Source organism: Cnephaeus nilssonii (genome assembly GCF_951640355.1).
Source record: "Cnephaeus nilssonii genome assembly, chromosome: 6".
NCBI classification, from domain to species: Eukaryota; Metazoa; Chordata; class Mammalia; order Chiroptera; family Vespertilionidae; genus Cnephaeus; species Cnephaeus nilssonii.
Window position 1 is genome coordinate 17,204,537 of NC_137077.1, and position 21,490 is coordinate 17,226,026.

Consider the following 21,490-nt stretch of genomic DNA (forward strand, 5'->3'; position numbering starts at 1 on the left):
AACCCAGATTTAACTGACCCAAAGCCCATGCCTTTATTAAAATTCTTCCTGGTGACCCTGGAATCGTGACTGTCACTAGCTGAGCATCACAGTGACTCTGGCCATGGAATGGGAGACAGATTCAGAGACTATTGACCCAGCATCAGGATGACTTGGAGGAAGGACAGGGGGCAGCAGAGTAACAACATGGATTCTATCTGAGAAGATGAATTTTTAAATCTAATCACAGGAACTGCTACAGCACTTTTTTTTTTTTTTAAGCTTCAGTTAAACTGATTTTCTGAACTGCATACCAACACCTAATCAGTTTGGTCCCTTTCTTTCTCTTTCCCTTTCACTGTATTTTAGCTTTGAGCCCTGTATGGTTGGCTATGTAGGGGGTGGAGGACAGGGAAGAATTCTCTGTACTTTGTAGCTTCCTTTCTGCCATTGTCTGCTTCCTCACATTGTAGTCTTAATTTGATCAGCAGTTATGAAAAGACACATTAATCCCGGGGAAAGGTACATTGTTTGGGGCCAGACAGTTTCAGTATTGCTTTTAAAGTGAAGTGTTTTGTGCTCAGATATGAGTTTTACCCCTTGGGACATGGTAAATCCTTGATTTGAGAACAGAGAGACAAAGTTGCAAAGAATTGGACAGATCACACCTGGTACTGGGAAGGCCCGTCAGAGACCTTAGGTAACTCTATACCCCAGCATAGCTCCTGGGTAAAAGAGACCCAGAAAAATGCTACTGTAAGTGTATGTGGTCATGGGGCTTTGGTGGTAAGGGGTAAGTGGGGACGTGGGGGTGGGCGAGAGTGGAATGAAAGAAATGAGGATAAGGACCCATGAACTGCCCCATCCATTGTGATCAGCAAGTCCCCTATGCCTGAGAGTATAAGCCCAAGTAATTGACCAATTATGATTATGCCTATCATTTCTATAACATTTACTAGATCACAAGTACCTTTCTAAGTGTTTTATGTATCTTGTTTTTATCCTTACAGTAAATATAGAGTAGTTATTATTTTAACAGATGAGGAAAATGAGATTTAAGGCTTAAACCTAATGTTTGTGCAGAACTTGCCATGCTCTTAATCACCACCCTATACCATCTCCTGAGTGTCTATTATGTACTAGGCCTTAGGCTAAGCCCCAAGGACATAAACATGTATTTTTTTAAAAAAAGATCACAAAACTCACTTTAGTGGAGGAAATAGATGAATGAACCAATTGTATGGCTTCAGTACTTAGCACAGTGCCCAGCCCAGAAGAGACAGATAATATTTATTAAATTATGAATGGATGAATGGATAGATGGGTGGGTGGATGACAGGATGGGTGGATGGATAGAGTATGGTGTAGTATGATACCTGCATGACTAGAGATAAACATGGGGGTGCTGTGGGTAGAGAAAAATGAACCAAACCCATATAAAATAGGTGCTGCTTGAGCTGGGCTTAGAGGTGGAGTAGAAGTTCACTGGATGTTGAATACCATCATATAAGAGTGATGCTATATTGTGACCTCATCATTCATCTGAGAGCCAAAGACTGTAGAGCAAAGACCAAATTCAAATCTACCAACTCTCCATTCACTCTCCTTCCCAGGGCACTGCCAAGGCATTTTCTGACATTGTTTTTCTTTTTTCTCTTCAATATGGGTGGGTTAGCTCCAACGAGTGACATGTATTGCCTATGAACCAGGTATCTGCATTTCTTAGACTAAGGATCATGAACCTTTTAAAAGAAAAATATTGTTTCAAGTTCCCATAAATAATTGTGACAAGAATCACAAGAATTGACAAATAAACAACAGCAAAATCTTGCTTTTTATGTTCTTTAAACTATACAATGGTCTTTCAATGCACATTACTTAATTATAAATCCTAACAGCCCCATGAGAGACAAGGCAAATAATCCTTCTACCATAGGTGGGATTAATGCTCAGAGGATATGAGATAAAGTATCTGTTGATCATCTCTATATGCTGGTTCGATACTGGCAATTGAACATCTTTATCTCATTGAGACTCATGGTAGCCTGGTAAGGAGGTGTTTGTGTTCCCATGCTTACCGTTAAGGAAACTGAGACTCGGGAAGTTAAACAACTTACCTAAGGGCACCCAAGCAGTAAATGGGAAAACTGACATTGAATGCCATTTTTTTTTCTGATCCTCAGTGTAGTCCTCTTTGCATTTCAACATCTTACTTCCTCATTTTTCAAGAGATTTGAAGAAAGAGGACCAGTCACCAAGAATCCCAATTCCTTAGCAAGTGCCCACATAGACTATTACAAATGTTAAACACCTTGCAGTAATTGATCCACAGACCACCAAATCCCAACCAACTCTAGCTATAGACCATAATTGCCTGTGCCCCAGGCCAGCTCTTGACAAAACTGTGAAGTATTTAAAGTTTTAAAGTTTGTCTTGTCTCTTCAATCACCTTTCAGTGCTATTCTCTTCCATCTTCTTTTTTAACACGCCCTCGCCTCATTTAATGTTCTCAATTACTACCCTAGGTATTCTAAATAATGTTTTGGTTCTTAGGAAACAGATGTCTCTCTCTCTCTCTCTGTGTGTGTGTGTGTGTGTGTGTGTGTGTGTGTGTGTGTGTGTTGGGAAGAGACTTCTTAGGGCTTCTAAGAATCTTACCACATGAACTTGCTAATTGCATTATATCAACCATGCACAGCCATTCTGGTCTCTTACCCCGGGAGCAGAAGTACTTTGAATGGAGAGAAGCCAGTTATAAATATACTAACAGCAATTCGACTCTTTGGCTACATGAACCATACAGAACGGCTGCTCCCTAAGAGCTGCGGCAAACGGAAGCAGAGTGGGAACTCTGGGCTTAGAGCTTCCCTAAGGGACTGGAGTGTCTCCTCCCCTTGCCAATGAAAATGGTGTCATCCACTCTTAAAGGCAAGGGGAAGCCATGCATCTGCAAATCTACGTGAAGAAGAATGAGAAGTAAGACCAATGGAGCTATGGGAGGTTGACAGACCTGGTCCCTGTAAGGATACGGTGGGCAAAGGGAAGACATGGGAGGCCTAAAGCAAGGAAATAGCATCATTGAATTTGTGCTCTTGAAGGGTCTCTGGATATATAATATGAAGTTAGAGTAAAGATAACCAAGGGAGAATGGGAGACAAATTAGAAGCCAGTGGATTGCTGCTGTTGCTCAGATAAAATGTTATGGACGATATGAATCAGGGCAGTAGCAAAAGAGCCTGAAAGAATTGGAGCCTTAGAGATAGTAGGGAAAGGTTTCTCGACTTGGATGAAGTTCTAAGGGCAAGACTGAATGAGGGCACTTAACCCTGGAGAAATGAAGGTGGCAATACAGTTGACAATACAGGCTGCACAATTCACTTGACCGACTTCATCAATTGTCCAGTGTTTGTTAGCAGGTCTATGAATGACCTAGAGTGAAGTAGATGGGAGATCTCTGGAACTCAAAAAAAAAAAAAAGGTTTTTTGTTTGTTTGGGTTTTTTTTGCAATCCTGTCCTGACGATGTTAACACCTCTGGCCTCATATAACAAGCAAGGGCATTTTCATTGCCATGTCTGGTCAGAGCTTCTGATTTATGTCCTGTCAGGAAGATCTATTTCCCCAGTAATAGTCATGTTTCCACTGGTGATTTCCTTCCCCTGGGGACCTGAGATTGCAGCTAGCTTTGCAGCCTCCTGAGGCATATCACCTAAATGTTCCCTTGGAAATTGCTCCTGCAAATATTCTCAATCAAAACCGAATAAAGTGTCTGAGCACTTGTATTACCCTGAAGGTTGGGAATTGCAGACTAAAATCATATTCCAGGATATTACACTAAAGGCCAATGCTAGCCCCATCCCAACAATACTTGGGAATTATAGTTGGGCCTTAATCGACTAAAGATAGACTTGGTTGTTGAATGAAGAATATCTATAATCTTGAGGTATTTAGAAACACCAGCACATGTTAGTTAAAACTGTATTGAGAGCAAGCGGGTGGTTTGTGAAAAATGATCATTCAGAGCATTCTGCTACTAAGATTTTACAAAAATCCCATGATGTACTTCCTACAAAAGCAGAGGTTTATAAAAGCTATCCCTCCAAAAGTATTATTATTATATTTTTGGCAAGAAAGTAATCTCCTAGTACATTAATTAGAGAACAGTCTATACTGCTGTACCAAAGACTATCAAGAGGCGCTCAAGTACATAAAATTGTATTTCTCTCTTGAGGTAAAAGTCCAAGCTGGTGGGCGAACCAGGTACCATTCTCAGAAGGGATTGCTTCTGTTTTATTGATTTCTCACTCCCTGGGATGCTGTTGATCAACATGGCTGGTACACTGTTTTTGTATTTCAGCTTAGGGGAAGGGAAAAAAGGAAGTGGGGGCAAGCAGATTATTTCCTGAAGATGAGACTCAGACATTGTTACATTATTTCTATTCACATTCCTATTGTCCAAAATTTAGTTATATGGCCATATCTGGGTGCCAGGGAACTGGAGAATGTGGTTGCTAATTGGGTAGCCACATCCCTCCCTAAAACTAAGGGATATTGGGAAACAAAGAGCCTAATGTTCCTAAACTTCATCTGCTGATACTGGACTTTTGGGGACTCGGCATTTTCAAGCTCTCTCGTGTTTCTGCATCGCTATGCACAGCTCTCTCTTCCAGGAATACATTTGCTTTCCCTCTCAGCCAGCTTAACTTTTAATCACCCTCTAAAATTGACCTAAGGCCCAGCCAGTGTTGCTCAGTGGTTGAGCATGGAGCTAGGAACCAGTAGGTCGAGGTTCGATTCCCCATCAGGGCACATGCCTGGTTGCAGGTTCCTTCCCCAGTGAGGAGCATGCAGGAGGCAGCCAATTGATGATTCTCTCTCATCATTGATGCTTCTATTGCTCTCTCCTTTTCCTTTCCACTCTGAAATAAAAATATATATATTTAAAAAAACATAAAAATATAATTGACCTCAGATGTTACTTCCTGCAGGAGAACTTTCTCCATACTCTGTTAGTTCTCTCAGTGAGTTAAAAATGCTTCATTAAAAGACACCATGCTTAACCCTGCAGAATAATCTTTTATAATTTCTGCATCTTCTTTTAGACCAAGAGTTTCTCAAGCTGGGTTGCACTTTACAATGAAGCCTTATGGCAAACCAATTTAATTAGAATCTCTGGGGCCAAGGCCCAGACATTAGGATTTTTAATATTTGTTCCATTTGATGGAATGTGCAGTTGGAACTGGAAACCACAGGAATAACTTGTGGGCATGAATTTGATCTCTGAATCATTCGTACTTGAAATCCCAGTTTGCATTCTATTGACATTCACTTAAGGTTTAGTGAATGAACAAATGAATGAATAAAGAATGGCTTCCTGAAAATCAGTTAAACTAGACCCCAAACAAGAATGAACAATTCTTATCATGTTCTGGAACATGGACTATTAGCACCAGAAGGGACCTTCGATATGATAGAGATTCATCACATCTGACAGATGAGGAAGCTACATTTCAAAAGGTCTCATGTCAAGTTTATAGCAGAGACAGGGCTCTGGGCCTGGGGATGCCAAGTTCACTAATTGTCACGCTCTAAGACACCTTAGTTTTATGGATCCACCCACAATTTTAAACACAGAAGAATTTCTCTTGCTTCATCTCTCAAAACAGGGCTGAGATCTAGCTGCCAGACCCTAATGGATCAAAACAGAAATATTTACCATTCTCCTGGTTTGCGATGATTTTCCGGGTAGTTATTCGTTGTTTAGAACCTGCTCATTACACTATTTTCCTACATAATGAAGACAAATGCCCACAGTTTAGCTACAGATTTGGTTAATGACAAGATGTATAATAATACAAGATAATAGGGCCAGGCCATTGCATTCTAATTAAATATTGTTGTCAGATTCTTTTCCTCATTAATCTTCTTTTATTCTCCATGCTTTATGGCTATTTTGCCTTCCACCTTCAGTAAATGTACACATGTAATTTTAAGGACAGAAATAGTCTCCAGGTTTTTATGGGATTCGTTCTTTCTTCTCTCTGTATCTGTTCATGTGCAGATGTGCCATTGAGCTTCAGAGGGAAGACATCACGTGTAACCCAGATGAGGCCTCTAATTGGTATGCCAGCCCACACAAGGCTATCTGATTGCATTCAGTAACTGGCAGGGACAGAAAGCATTTCCAAGGAAAATAATATCTCACTGTGAATCTGGGAATCTCTGTGTAAGAACTGAGCAATAAACACTAGCCTTAATTTTAATGGCTGGCATACCAATTAGAGGCCTCATCTGGGTTACACGTGAAAATTTTCAAACCACGAGGACTCTGATATTTAAGCCCACCCCAAGAGACAGGGACACTAGCATAAGACTGTTATGGGAGTCAATGTCAAATTTTCAACTGTTCACGGACACAGTCAGCATTTTAGAGCATCAGAATTTCCAGACCATCGTTTTCTCTCAGAAGCAAAAGTATTTACCTATCTAAGAATTGTTGAAATCTGAGATTTCCATGGGCTTTCTGGCTGTCGGCAATAACCCCTTATAGGTCCAGCTTTGATGGGGCAGTATTTAGGTTCTAATGGCCCTTAAAAGCTGCAAGGTGCAAATGTGAAACGATGAAATCTGGAACGCAATGGCCATTTGCAGAATGATCCTTGCAAAACTGCAGAGAGATTTGGCAGTTGATGAGGCATCTCCATCAAAATGTGCTCCCAGAAATGCGTTCTCCATGATACCTGTTCCATTTAATGGTGATCATTCTCACCCTCTACCTCCCTTCCCACAACTAAAGATGATTACTCTGACAGCAAGCTATGTCTCACCCATCATTTTCTGTCAATTTTCTTGCCTCTGGAAAGGATTCTGTTTGGGTTCTTAGATTAATTCTCTAGGCACAACTTTCGCCTCCTATTCTTGCTATTTCAGCTCAAAATAGATATCCTTGGAGAGTTAACTGAGCAAACAAAACAGACTATGATTTAAACAACACACCAATTACAAGTTTTCATGGGGAGGTGAAAAGGATTTGAGGATAACTTTCCTACTGAAACACATACAAGATATGGAGCCTTGCATGAATTTAGCAATACAACCAGCCCTTCCTATATGGGAACCATCCAAGGATTGAAAATATTTTTTTGCGGGGGGGCAGGGAAAACTCCAGAAATTTTCACAAAGCAAAACATGAATTTGCCACCTGCCAAAAACTACACTGAATCCACATGAATGCATTGATATGCAGGCACACTCTGCTGTAGGCTATATGCAAATGTAAGTTATATGCAAATACTACAGCATTTTCTATAAGGGATTTGATCACCCATGGATTTTGGTATCCTCAAAGGTTCTGGAACCAATCTTCCATGAAGAGTGAGGGACATCTATACTCACTCACCTGGTGGCTAAGCAATAGAATTGCTGCTCAACCTCTCATCCAATAATCTAAAGTGATCTCCCATCAGCCTCTGCAGCATTGTATGTGCATACCTGATGGACATTTATGCCTAAGGGCAAAAAAAATAACCATAAAAAAGCCACTCAACCATTAACAAGTGTTGTAAGAACTGAGCAATAAACACTAGCCTTAATTTTCACTAACCAGGTGTTCACTAACTCACCCTTCTCTGATGACAGTAAAGGATCCCCAGGATGGCATTCAAAATATTTATTAGGGCTAACTTCCGGGGTTAGTGGATTTTCACTCTTCTCTAAAGGCAATTCTTTGTGGCTTTTCTTTCTAACACTGAGCACTTTGATCATCTACAGAGATGATGAATCCTCAGTGCCCAAGACTTCATCCCTCCTGATAAGCTGGGGAAACATCTTGACCTATGCAAAACATTGAGTGATGCAGGCAGACATGACATTTAAAGAGACAATGGAGAAGGCCAAAGGTGACCGAGATAGAATTCAGCCTCATTTGAAAAAAGGGACCTGTTTCAATTGCAAAACCCTCATCTCTTATTCAATGGGGCTCATAGGATGGTGCCCACCTTTCATTTCTTCCCCCCCACCCTCCAAGGCAATACATTATTTGGGAAAATGTAACTCTGAGAAACTAGAAAAAAGATTTTTGTTGTTAGTGGTGTGAGACTGAGTCCTGCATTTAGACACATTAGTTATATTTATTAATACAGTAAGGCTTAATAGGGTAATTGCTGGGATGTACAGGGGTACAAAGAAAAATGGAAATATATGGACAAGGAAGGGACTCAGTATAGATGGTGAATGGAAATGGCGAGACTTCACATGCCAAAGTGGGAAGCTGGAGGTATATTAGGCATTCAGAGCTACTTTCAAATCTTGTCCCAATGGCCATGGTGTTACTGAAGTCTGGGTGTGGGAGTACCAGAAGGATGAAGGATGTGTTCTACAGTTCCATGATAATGCTATGATCAATGGTGGAACATTTTCCCTAGGGCCAAAAAGTAGGCAGGGTGAAATTTTATCTCATCAGTGGGTCTGATTCCTGAGTCTTTCTGAAATGACAGAAACTCTGATTAAAAATATATGAGTTTCTCACCCCCACATCATTCCCTGAAAATTTATTTTGGTAAAAGGCTATGTTCTTTATTCTTCTACTCTTCTTTTAGATATTCACTCTACAACACATAAAAAGGCTCTGAAAAAGCCCTGCATGAAGAAACCTACATAACCCATATTAACTTATCCGGCCATAGATCCTTTTACTTTATGCTGAACACCTAAAAATATCTTATTCATCTTGTATCCCACTGAAAAGAATCTTTGGGAAATGCTAGACTAACTCAAAGATCTTTCTCCTGTCCTTATACCACTACCTGCTCATTAAATCATTGGTTCTTCCCCACTCTTTCCCATCTTATTAATCGCTGCCCCATTTCTTTTGCTTTTATTTTTTTGGCAGGGGGATTATCTTTATGTTCCCTCTGCTGACTACTCTTGACTTTACCTTGTAAACTTATTATTATTTATGTGTCTTTTTAAAATTACTACTTTGTCATCCTTCAGATTTGGATTTCTTTTTCATTCCACTTAATCACTTCTCCAGATCAGAGAGTTTCTTCCAAGCACGTTCAAGGATCCCAATAAGGCAACTTGGTCTTCACTTAATTACTCAAAGGGAGGAACACTTTTTCCTTCTTCTCCTCTAGGTTCTTTGGCTGCTGGTCTATAATTAAATTGTCATAAGACAGATTAACAGGAGAGAAACAAATTTAGTTTCATACATAGGAGACCATAAAAATATGAGACTCAAAGAAATGACCAAAGCAGGTAGTTTTTAGACAAAATAAAAATTTGTGAAGAATTGGCAATACAAAGGGCTTTGGACATGGAGTAATAAATTAGTGAAGAAGTAGAAAGTTTTATTTATAAAGCCTTGTTGGCCCCAAATTACCTATCTCTGGTAATAAGGATGCCCTTTACCCTCTTGGTATAGGGAGGTACATTTCTTATTTTTTTAAAATTATCTTTATTGTTGAAAGTATTACGGATGTTCCCCTTCATCCCCCACTGACCCCTTCTAGCCTACCCCTGCCCCAGGCCTTTACTACACTATTGTCTGTGTATATGGGTTATGCATATAAGCATATACATTCTTTCTTCCCATTCTACTACTAACCCTCCCCTTCCCTCTGAAATTCAACAGACTGTTCATGCTTCTATGCCTCTTGATCTATTTTGTTCATCAGTTTATTTTGTTCTTTAGATTTCACATATGAGTGAGATCATGTGATACTTGTCTTTCTCTGACTGGCTTATTTTGATTAGCATAATACTCTCCAGGTCCCTCTATGCTGTCTCAAAGGGTAAGAGATCCTTCTTATTTACTGTTGCATAGTATTCTATTATGTAAATGTCGCTTTTTTATCCACTCATCTTCTAATGGGCAGTTGGGTTGGAGGGTAACTTTCACATAGGAGATTTCTTTCCTGCTTAACAGAGGACAAAGGGGTTGGGGGGCGGTCAGAGTGTCCTTACATTGGCTGTTTCTTAAATAACTTGAATTCAAAGTAATCAATATGACAAAGTGACATATTTTGGGGTGGCGTATTCTTGTCCTCTTCATTACATTTTACTGCCTCTGCCAACCACACTTCATTCTTTCTCTAAGGACATTCATGTCTTTAGAAATATTGCTCTCTCAAGTCTACCATTATTTTATATTTTCCTTAATATTTCTTTTCTACCACAATTATTTTGCTTTTTCACCCCAGTTTATATTCTCCATTAAAAATGCAGAGGCTATTTTTGTCTCCCACTACATTATATGCCTGTCTTTTAAAATTTTAATAATACCATATCACATATGCATAAATAAATTATCACAATAAAGCCCTCCACATATTTGTTTACTCGTGATATCTGATTTAGCTGGTTTCATATCAAGAGGTCCTACCCATATTTCTCTAATCCTTTTTAATGAAATCTAAAATGACTTCCCGTATTTCTTTGCAGTCATGTAAAGTATTTGGTGCCTCATAACTTTTAAGATTTTTATTGTTCTGCCCAAGTGCTCTCTATTAAAAGAAAACTCTCAGGGTGTTCTGATTGCTTTTTGAAGTCCACATTGTACAACAATAGAGGCCTGGTCATCTCTTGTATCTGTAGTTCTTAGTAATCATACAATCTGTTGTAAGGGTCATTCCTTCCAGTAGCGTTTTCCTTCCAAGTGTACTTGGCATCTGTTTTTCATACAGCAGTCAGTAACAGTCAGTATACAGCTTTGAGGGAGATCAGAGAGGCTTTTTTTTTTTGGGTAGATTGCCTCTAAGTCATAAAAAAAAAAATCTAATAGCTACAATTTATGGAGCATTTACTCTCTATTGCCAAACTGTATGCACTTTACAAATCTTATCTAATTCCTTGCAATATGGACATTTTTATCCCCATTTTATAGTCAAGAGAGCTGAGTTTCATGGAGATAAAGCAATTTGCCTAAGGTCATATAGCTTCGGAGCTATAAACCCAGCTTTACCTGAGTCCAAAGTCTCTTACCTATTAAGCCATGCTACTGTATCTTTCAATGAAAACCACCAGTTTTCTCCACTAACATGTGTCAAAACAGCAACTAGGACTTTGTTAATGATGGAACAGACTCACACTTGGAGAACAAAGACTTAGAGACTACATAAAACCATCAGCATGAGGCAGACACTGGTCAGAACAGCTGCTTATATCCTGTAGTGGGGGCAGGTTAGGTTTGGTCCTTAAAGCATAGTACTCGGCAAACATGGAAATGCATTATACACAGTCCAAGCTGGTGGTCAGACCACACACAGACACACACCCACACCCACACACACACACACACAAGAGGGGGCTGAGTATATTGGATTTCATAAGTGAAAGTTCAATAGCAACTTGTCTTCAAGCATGGGTGAATTTTTTGAAGTATGTAAATTGTGTTGTCAAGAATACTCCTCTCTCTTCTTTTCTTGACACAACTCTTTCTAATTTGGCTTCATTCTCAGACAGGCTATTCTCAGGCAGTAGCAAAGGGGCCACCAGAAGCTATAGGTTTGCACTGAACCAGCTTTGTGTCCCTAGTAGAAAAGAGCTTCTTTTTCTTATTGGCTCAACAAAAGTCCTACAGTTGACTGGGACAGTGTGAGTAATGTGTCCTCTTATGAACTAAGCAATTACTCTGGCCAGAGTATACTGATTGTTCTTACCTGGACCCTGGGTTCACTCTTAGAACTTCAGGGAATGAAGAAAGCAATGTGGCCCAATCAGAATCACATGAAGTGCAAGTAGGGAGCCAATGATTCTGAAAGAAGGTAGTATGGATTCTGGGCACTCATGAATGACAAATGTCCACTACTCTTTTATAAGAAGAAAGACAGAGACCTACAACAACTGGCAAACCTCAGTGCCAAGGTTAACTCAATACCCGAGTTGCTGAACTAGGTTTCTTAGACTCTGACAAAGGACAAGATTAGTCTTTTAACTCTGCCAGGAAGTCATTTAGCTCTACTAGGAAAGAACAAAGAATTATAAAGGCAAGGAGCCAGACATCCATTCATTCATACACTCTTTCATCTTGCAAACACATGTCCATTCATTCTGCCATTGAAGTTTATCTGCTCTTTGACAAGCACTGTGATAAGTTCCCTGGATGTAGATGAGTTCCAGTACTTCCCATAAAGAATTCAGTCTAGAAGAAGCAAGGGAGAAGGCTCAATCAATAGCTGTAATACAAGAGGTTAAGTACAACATTCCATTTTCATCCATGGTAGAATCATTCAGTAGCAATGCCTTTAGTCTGAAAAGGATTTTGTAAAGAGCAAGTGAACATAGCTTATGTATTAGAAAAATGCCATAATCAATCATGTGCCTGCTTCACTTATTAGGAGTCTATTTGATCTCTCTGGGATTCTAACAAGATTCTTCCTCCTTCTTTAGGAATTTTAAATCTAACCATGGCTAATACTCCTGCAAATGAAATAGAAACAGGGCACAAATAACCCCAAAATCATTCCCACTTGCTTTTGCAATGAATAGCAAAATAGAATTTGGCTTGGATCCAAATACTGGTTTTCTTACTTGATATGAAGCTAGGGATAAGTCATTTAATATCACTGGGCTTCTGTTTATGCATCTGTAAAATGGGCATGTTAATAGCACAGAGGACTATTGTGAGAATCAAATGAGCTATCTATAATAATAAAAGTGTAATATGCTAATTAGACTGGACAGCTGAATGACCTTCTGGATGTCATTCTGGATGTCCTTCTGGACAAAGCCGCAGTGGCAGGGGTCAAGGCAGAGGTGGTTACAGGCGATCAGGCAGGCAGGCAAACAGTTAGGGGTGATCAGGCAAGCCAGCAGAGTGGTTAGGGGGCGATCAGACAGGCAGGTGAGCAGTTAGGGGCAATCAGGCAGGCAGGTGAATGGTTGGGGGTGATGAGGCAATCAGGCAGAGGTGGTTAGGGGCGATGAGGCAGGCAGGCGAGTGGTTAGGGGCAATGAGGTAGTCAAGCAAGTGGTTAGGGGCTATCAGGCAGGCAAACAGGCAGGCAAGCGGTTAGGAGCCAGTGGTCCCAGATTGCAAGAGGGATGTCTGACTGCTGGTTTAGGCTCGATCCCTGCAGCAGTCAGACATCCCCCAAGGGGTCCCAGATTGTGAGAGGGTGCAGGCTGGGCTAAGGGGACCCCCCCATGCACAAATTTTGTGCACCGGGCCTCTAGTTGTATATAAAGATCTTAAAAATAAAACACATGTTAGAGTGAGTATAAATCAACTGATATTAATTGTAGTCATATTTTGTATATGTCATAATTATTATTATTGAATTAAAATTGAAGATCACAGAAGACCAATGGCTTGCCAATGTTTCCCCAATTTATGAATGGCAGGGTTGGGGCTTGACCCAGGTTTCCTGACTTTTATATGTGGGTTCCTACCCAGGCATCACTGGGCCTCATCATCACACAGTCAATTGTGCTTGGCTCAGATTAGTCCTAAAGTCCTTTATATTCCCTTGGCACATACCTGCTGGGAGGGTGAGTATGGCATTGCCAAGAATAACCATACTTGACATTTGTAGAATATTTTTTATTTTCAAAGCCCTTTTGCTTATGTTACCTGTTCATGTGGGATTAAACACTTGGCATGGATACTCCATTCATGGATAATTGAAGTTGGAGTTTTATGCTAGTTATTAGACTTGATTTCAGCTTGTTTTCTGGGAGAACCTCAGATCGGCTTATTTGGTGTGAAGATGCATTCATTCCCACCAATTTTCAGTGACCCTAGATCAGCCAAAATTGGGAAGTTGATTGGCAAGTCTGAGGGGAAAGTAGGCTTTTCCCAGATTTACTTTGTAGAGGTGGTGGGAGGGATGGTAGCAGAGAAGTGGGTAGATGTGGAGGGGAATTTCAGCTGTTGCCAGTGTCCTGACAGTCACTTCCAGCAGGTAGCAATGCCTCTTCAGAATCCTGAGAGCTCAGACTGAGCTAGGTGGATACATGGGCCATCTTGGAAAGATGGTTGGTTGACACAGCATCCTCTGTCCACGCTTTCTTAATGTGAGGCAATGTGTACAAGGCTCTCAGACTGGAATGGTGCATACCACTTAACAAATGGCAGCTTGAAAATAAAAGCAAGAGCTTTTAAATCAGACACATTTGAGTTTGAATGTCTACTCTGCCACTTACGAGCCAGTAACCTTGAGCAAGTTATCTAGTTTCTCTGGTCCTCAATTTCCTCATGTCTTAAATGACTATTGGTGTATTTACCTCATAAAATTGTGATGAAGATAAAATATTCATGTAGGGCCTGCATGTGTAAAAATGGTAACTATTTTTCTATTTTTAGATTACTTAGTTATCATTATTATTAATTAGAGGCCCAGTGCACGAATTCATGCATGAGTGGGGTCCGGCCTGCCTGGCCCCAATCAAGGCCGATCAGGGTCATGCCAGCTGGAGTGAGGGGCCACGGGTGATTGGCCGGTGGGCCCCACTCCCAATTGGGGTGAGGGGACCGATCGGGGATCAGTGGCTGATGGAGAGGCCGTGGGAGGTTGGCTGGCCAGCCCCACCCCAGATTGGTGTGGTGGAGGCCCATTATGGGGCTGGGACCGGCTGGGGGGAGTGGCTGAAGGAGGTTGGCCAGCTGGTCCCACCCCCTATTGGGGTGGGGGGGTGGGCAGGGGCTGGGCCAGCCGGGGGGAGGAGCTGCAGGCGGATCAAGGTGGGAGAGGCTGATGGGGCAGGGCAGCTGGGGGAAGTGGCCGCAGGAGGTTGGCCGCTGGCACCACCCCTGATCGGCCGGTTAGCTGGCCACAGTGGGCGTCATAGTGACTGGTTGTTCTGGTCATTATGGCATTCAGGTCACTGGCTTTTTATATATATTGATAGTAGTGGTTACTACTTTAGCAATTCTGAAGGCTGAGATGGTGTTCTTTTTTTTTTTTTAATCCTCACCCAAGGATATGTTTTCATTTATTTTTTGAGAGAGAGAAAGAAAGAGAGAGAGAAACATCCATCGGTTGCCTCTCGTATGGGGGATTGAACCTGAAAGCTAGGTGTGTGCCCTGACCAGGAACTGAACCCTCAACCTCTTAGTGTATGGGGTGACACTCCAATCAACTGAGTCACCCGGCCAAGGCTGAGATGATCTTTAAGAGAGTGTTTCTCACCACTGCCCATAGAAGTCTCTGCAGAGGCCCTCCTGGAAGTTGCCTTCTGGGATGATGCTGAGGGTGGCTCTAAGACTCCAGAGAACCTGAGAGGTTTGGAAGTTGATGCAGTTGCCAGGAGAATGGTCCATTACCATTGGTACAGAAAACCAGCAGCTGCCCGCTGCTACTAGGAGTCCTACATTAATTGGGAACACCCCAAGAGCAGGCATGGTATCCTGCCTGAGACATCCATGCACAGTAGGTCATGAACAAGTGGTAGCTCCTGAAAGACCTTGTTGTTGGAAGCTGCCACCAACATCACTGGGAGACCCACCTAGAGCGGAGCCTCTTTAGAATCTCCTTTATAAGAAGAAATTGCAGAAAAGCCCACGTTATAGGGACCAGGAGTGACCATATTCTGGATTCCAGTGCTGTAGGGAATATTATTGCTTAGGAACCTCAGCCCACTCTGCCCTGCCAAAGACACTCTTGGTCCCTAAACACACTATGGTGTGCACATGTGTCTGTGTCTGGGATGTGGTTTGGTAGGGAGCTGATCAGAGAGAGTTAAAGTATTTTAGGGTTTCAGTGCTCCATTGGCTGATGTGATGGAGATGAAGACCCAAATTTGGATGGGCCCCTGAGTGCTGAAGAGATCCTAAATTATAATCTGGTTGCAGGTTCTTGGTGTGCTAAGTGGTCTGAGAAGGAGAGCAGGGGGGCAGGGGAGCATTAACAAAGGAAATTAAAGCCCTTGCATTTTATTTGATGGGAAATAGCACTAGCATTCCGCAAGGAGTTTCAGCTCTAAACTGACTTATCCTGCTTCAAGGGCAGCCAAACTTATTGATATCTGAGTTGTGCAGAATAACATTTGCCTCGTCTGAAATAATAAGCCTGCCATAACTTTAAAAACTGTTTAAAAATAGTTATAAGTTCATAAAGAGCCTTTCTATTCTCACAGCTTCATCTTCCGTGGCTGCTGGGGGTTGAGGGATTCGATTTCTGAGTCGGTTCCTTCTATGGTCTTGGATAAGTTCATTATCTCTCTGGGTTTTGATTGTCCAGTGGTTAATAAAAAATACAAATTTCAAAGTGTACATTGTGAACATTTAATGAGAAAAATGCAGATAAACAATTTGTGTAATGCTTGGTAATGATAATAGTAACGATAATAACATTTATTAGGTGCTTAATATGTCCTACATACTGAGCTTAGTGCTTATACCTCATAACAACCCTCAATTTAGGTATTATTATTATTATTGCTTTTGTTGTTATTCTAATTTGACAGATGAAGACACTGAGGCAAAGACATTTGCTCATAGCATCACTGCAAGTAATTGGAAGGGCCATGCTTCAAACTCAGGCAACCTGATGTTAAAAAACATGCACTTAACCCCTTGGCTACTTTTCCTTGATATATTAACTAATTCTTCTATTCAGTATTTCCTGTGCACCTATTACGTGCAAGGCACTGTGAGAGTCCAATCATGAGCCTCCACTAATAGCTTTATTCAAATGGCAGGTTAACAGTTAAGAGTGAAGCACAGTGATTGGCAAGAAGATACTAAAGAAACATGGCCTAGCTGTTGTCTCTGCTGTCTTGAAAACTGAAAATGAGAAAGTGACGTCATAGAAGAGGAAGCAAATGAAACCCGATGGAGGGAGAGCATGGGAGACATGATGAGAAGCAGTTTATACTACAAGTTCTGGCTGTTTTTTCTCTCTAATGTCATGTTTGTATATCATATCCTTGAAGATATTTTGGAGAACAGAAATCAAGTCTAATTCCCCTCTGGGCCTCACATACTGTCAGGCCTTCTTTGAGCCAACAGATATTTGCTCTATCAAATTGAACTGTGAATGTATTTGGCATCAGCCCAGCTACAACTCCACTGGGGTCAGAGGCTTTCAAGGAGCCAGAAAGGGAACTTGGCCTGGATCCCCATTTCCAAATTTGGTACTGTGCTTCAGTGCTAACAGAGTCCACATGTGGCCCAGAGCCTTCCGCAGTAGGTAGCTGTTTTTTTTTTTTTTTTTTTTTTTTTTTTTTAGGTGAAATGGAGTATGGCTGTGGTCCTCAAGGCACAGGTATTATACCCTGAGGCAGCCATATCAAGATTAGGGGCAAGGGGAAGGCCATTTGAGATAGAGAGCCAGGAAACTCTTCAGTGGGAGCACAGATTTGGTTAGGAAGCCTACATCCTATAGAACCCGGGTTCAAGGACAAACCTCTCCTATTGGGAGACCCCAGGTGTGAGAACTGTCTGTCAAGCAGACACATTTCTCTACCAAACTGAAGATGAACAGTAGGGTCACTGTACTCAAGACTGTGGTCCAGCGGCTACAGGACCATGAGGTCAGCCTCATCCAACCTACCATTCAAAACTAAAATCTGAATGCTTCTGTCTACAAGATTACTTTTCAGTAACATTAAAACATGATGCCTCTTGAATTCCTTTTTTTAAACTTTCTATTTTAAGAAGAAAAACATTTGCAAGTATAGCAAAATTTTCCCACTTTCCTGATGTGTGTGAGAGAATACTCCATGGCTCTCCGAACAAACAAATTAGACCTTGATAAAAGTTCTAGTAAAAGGAGAGAGGCTTGCTTGCACCTCCTGAGCAGCAAAGCCAAGCTTTCCTCCTCTTACTTTTGATTTCCATTGCCCATGTGCTCTGCAGGGCCTGGGCCAAAAGGCAGACAGATAGACACCATATTGAAATCGGATCATTGAAGGCCAACCTCTTGGGTGTCAATCTTACAGACAAGCAGGACTACACAAGCAGAAATTCATTAAGACTGGAAGGGGAGAAAAGTTATTAGTTCCCAATTAATAGCAAACAGAAGGACATTTATTAACTATCTAGAGCAGGGGTCCTCAAACTTTTTAAACAGGGGGCCAGTTCACTGTCCCTCAGACCGTTGGAGGGCTGGATTATAGTTTAAAAAAAAACTATGAACAAATTCCTATGCACACTGCACATATATTATTTTGAAGTAAAAAAACAAAACAGCAAAAACACCCGTATGTGGCCCGCGGGCCGGAGTTTGAGGACGCCTGAGAGTGATGGACCACTGTCTAGCAATCATAACTCATAAAACATTCCAGAACATTCTAGATTAGCCAAAGGAAGTTAAAGAAACAAGTCTTCCTTTAGCTCAGTATTACTGACCAGCTACCTTACTGAGTCTCCTCAGTAGTCATCTTACCTTCATTTGACTCTCTCACTCAGTGCAGGGGTTCCTATGGGCCAAAATGTGGGGTCAGAGCTCTGACAATGCTCTTTATAAGACACCGATTCAGTAACTGTCCTGTGCCCCTAACAAGGGGCCGAGATAGAGACTTACGAGACAAAGTGAAAGCCCAGGTTTAATACAACCCAGGAGTTGTGGAACCTTGGACCAATTACTTACATTTTTTGAGCCTCACTTTTATTACCTATGAACTGAAAGTAATAACACTTACCAGATAGGGGAGTTAAGAGGTAAATGAGCTTATGTGAGGGTCTGGCTTATGGTGAGCACTCAGTATATTCTATGATGACAATGGGAGAGGTAAAGTACTATACCAGAGCATCACAGCAATGAGAATTCAAGACCCTTCGGTGATTCCTGAAGGCTAGTAGCCAGCACCTTTCAGCATCCCAAGTGATGATTCTAATCAGGATGTTTCAAAAAAGCCATCAAAGAGGTAACATTTGAAATGGATTTTGAAAGTTATGTAGGATTTTACTATGCAGAGAAGAGGGGAAGGGCATTCCAGATGGTGAAAACCATGAAGACAAAAAGGAAGGGAAGCATTGTGATTTGGAATAAATAGAGTAATGCAGATAGTCCAGAAAATAATGTTTTAGAATGAAAGAAAAAAGAAATATATATAAGGTTGAAAGGTTAAGCCAAACCAAATTGTAGAGGGCTTTAAATGTTGGCTTGATAAGCTTGAGCATTATTCAGAAGGCAAGAATGAGCTGTTCATAGTTTTGAACATAAGACAAATACCATTGTAGGCATAAATGATATAGTAATAGATTTTTATCTTCATAATTTTCTGAATAGGCATACAGCAAGGATTTCTTAGTTTGGAAAAGAAGCTAGAAGGTGGTACTTATAAGGTAAGAATGCCAAGGACCACCAGAACAAATAAGATGAGGATTTTATTAATTAATTTTTGTAGCATAATAAACCACCCTGAAAAGTCAATGGCTTAAAACATTAATCATTTATTTGGTTCTGTGGTCAGTAATTTAGCCTGGACTCCGCTATGTCTGGAGTCAGCTGTCAGGTCAGCTGGGGTCTGGTTTATTGTAGACCAGGGCACCATACCTTTCCTCCAAGTGGCATCTCATCTTCCAGCAAGCTGGTCTTGGCTTGCTCACCTGGGGGAGGCAGGCTTTCCAGAGAGTGGAAGTGGGCACAGACTGGGGATGGACACATCAAGACTTCTGCCCCTTGCTGTTGATCAAATCAAACCACAGGGCCAGCTCACGATAAAGGGTGGGTAAAGAGACCCATTTTTTGTCAAAATGAGCTGCAAAGTCACCTGGCCAAGTGGCCTGGATAAAGGCAGAGGAGTAATTTATATCCATTTTTGCAATTGACAACAAGACTACTGGGATTTGACCAGTGTAAAGACACCCTGTACACTTACACCACTTCCTGATCAAGCAAATAACATTGAATCCCAACAGACCTTTCCATAATAGCAGGATGGTGCTGCATAGGAAAAAGCCCCATAGATACGGGCCATTCAGAAATCCTAATGCAAGTCTATTGCACTAAGTTCTAAAGAGGAGTAAGAGCTTATGGCCCACTGACCAAATGTAACCAAATGTGCTTGTAACTTCTTACTCAGGACACAAAAAGCAAAACTTAATGGGCTATGAGGGAAGAATTGATCCATGAAGCAATTTGATAGCAATTGCCAACAGCTTACTGAGACTTAAAGTAATAACAGAAAACTGTCTGAAACGGTTCAAGAGAATAACCTCCAACACTGAAAGTGAGATCATTTTGCAAGGAAGAAAAAGAAACACCCAGCACGGTAGTGCCAAGGCTAAACATTTTCAAGGAAATTTCAGGGACCCTTGAATCCCATCCTTCTCCTTGCAACTTCTTTTATTTATGCACGAGGAAAAGCAGACACATCATCGCAGAGCTCAGCATGCAATTAAAAGGCAGTCAGCACAGGCCATAATTTTGCTAAATCAATTTTTGTCAATGATGTGCGAACCCCTCTGAGGTCTGGAAGTGAAGTCTGCTTTTAGTGTATCCATTCCTTTCCCTCACTAGCATGTGCACATTGAGAATGGTATTATCCAACTGCTCATGAATGCTAAGTGCCAAAAATTGATTTCCATTTTGGGGGAGAGAATGGAAGACAGCATTCAGTCAATGAGTTGGTGGTCTCCATCCAGTTCTGAGCGTACCGGTCCCCACTGCACCATGACAATGGGACCCTTTGTAGGCAGTTTTGGCATGAACACTAAGGATTAACTGGGCACGGTGCCTCAATGACTCTCAGCTGCGGCTGTGCTCAGCTCAGAACACAACTAAGGTACAGGGGACAGCCTGAGAAGGCTTCATTTGTCACTGCCCATGGTGCACCACTGCTGGGGACAATCTGTTGTTTGAAAGTCGTACAGTGGGTCTTTTATTTCAGACACAAGCTACACATGGTTTCTTTCCCTTTTGATGAGGGCAGCCGGTTTCATTATTTTCTTGCCAAGAGGTATTTGCAGTCCAGAGCATGTACGAGAACAGCCAAGAAGTTAGTTTCTTTATGCCTTGGCTTTCATTGTAAAGTGTGCAAGATGGAAACAGAAAAAGTTTTTGGAGAATGATAGCAAAAGCATAAATGATCACAGAGCAAAATGTAGAAAATCTAGGAATGCTCTTGGCTGGGCACCATCTTAAAATATCAAACTTGGTAAATATAGACTTGAAAGAGACTTTAAAATGTAGAGTAGACATTTGTGGGTGGAGGGCTTGTTTTGCTGCGTTGGATTTTGTTTGTTTTGCCTGCCCACCATATCTTCCTTCTTGTTTCCTAGAAACACTACACCATAGTTCTGGGAACTGACCACCACCAGCACCTCATCATCATACTCAGGCTCTGAATTTAGGTAAGGCTGACTCAATACCCTCAGCTCCAAGGTTGAGCATATGGCTCAGTCATGACAAATTAAACTATCTTAACTACTTAGTCTCAATAATTGGTTCTGTGCAAGCCTTGACTCAAAATGAGACGGAGTGAATTTTAGAATTTTGCTAATACTGTTGAGAGAAGGGTATTCTCATTTCACTGAGGATGCTCAAGAAGTAGCATGTAAGCTTGGAACCACTGGGGCAATATGACCAATGAAAAAGAAAGCAGAGGGAGGAGGTAGAGGAAAA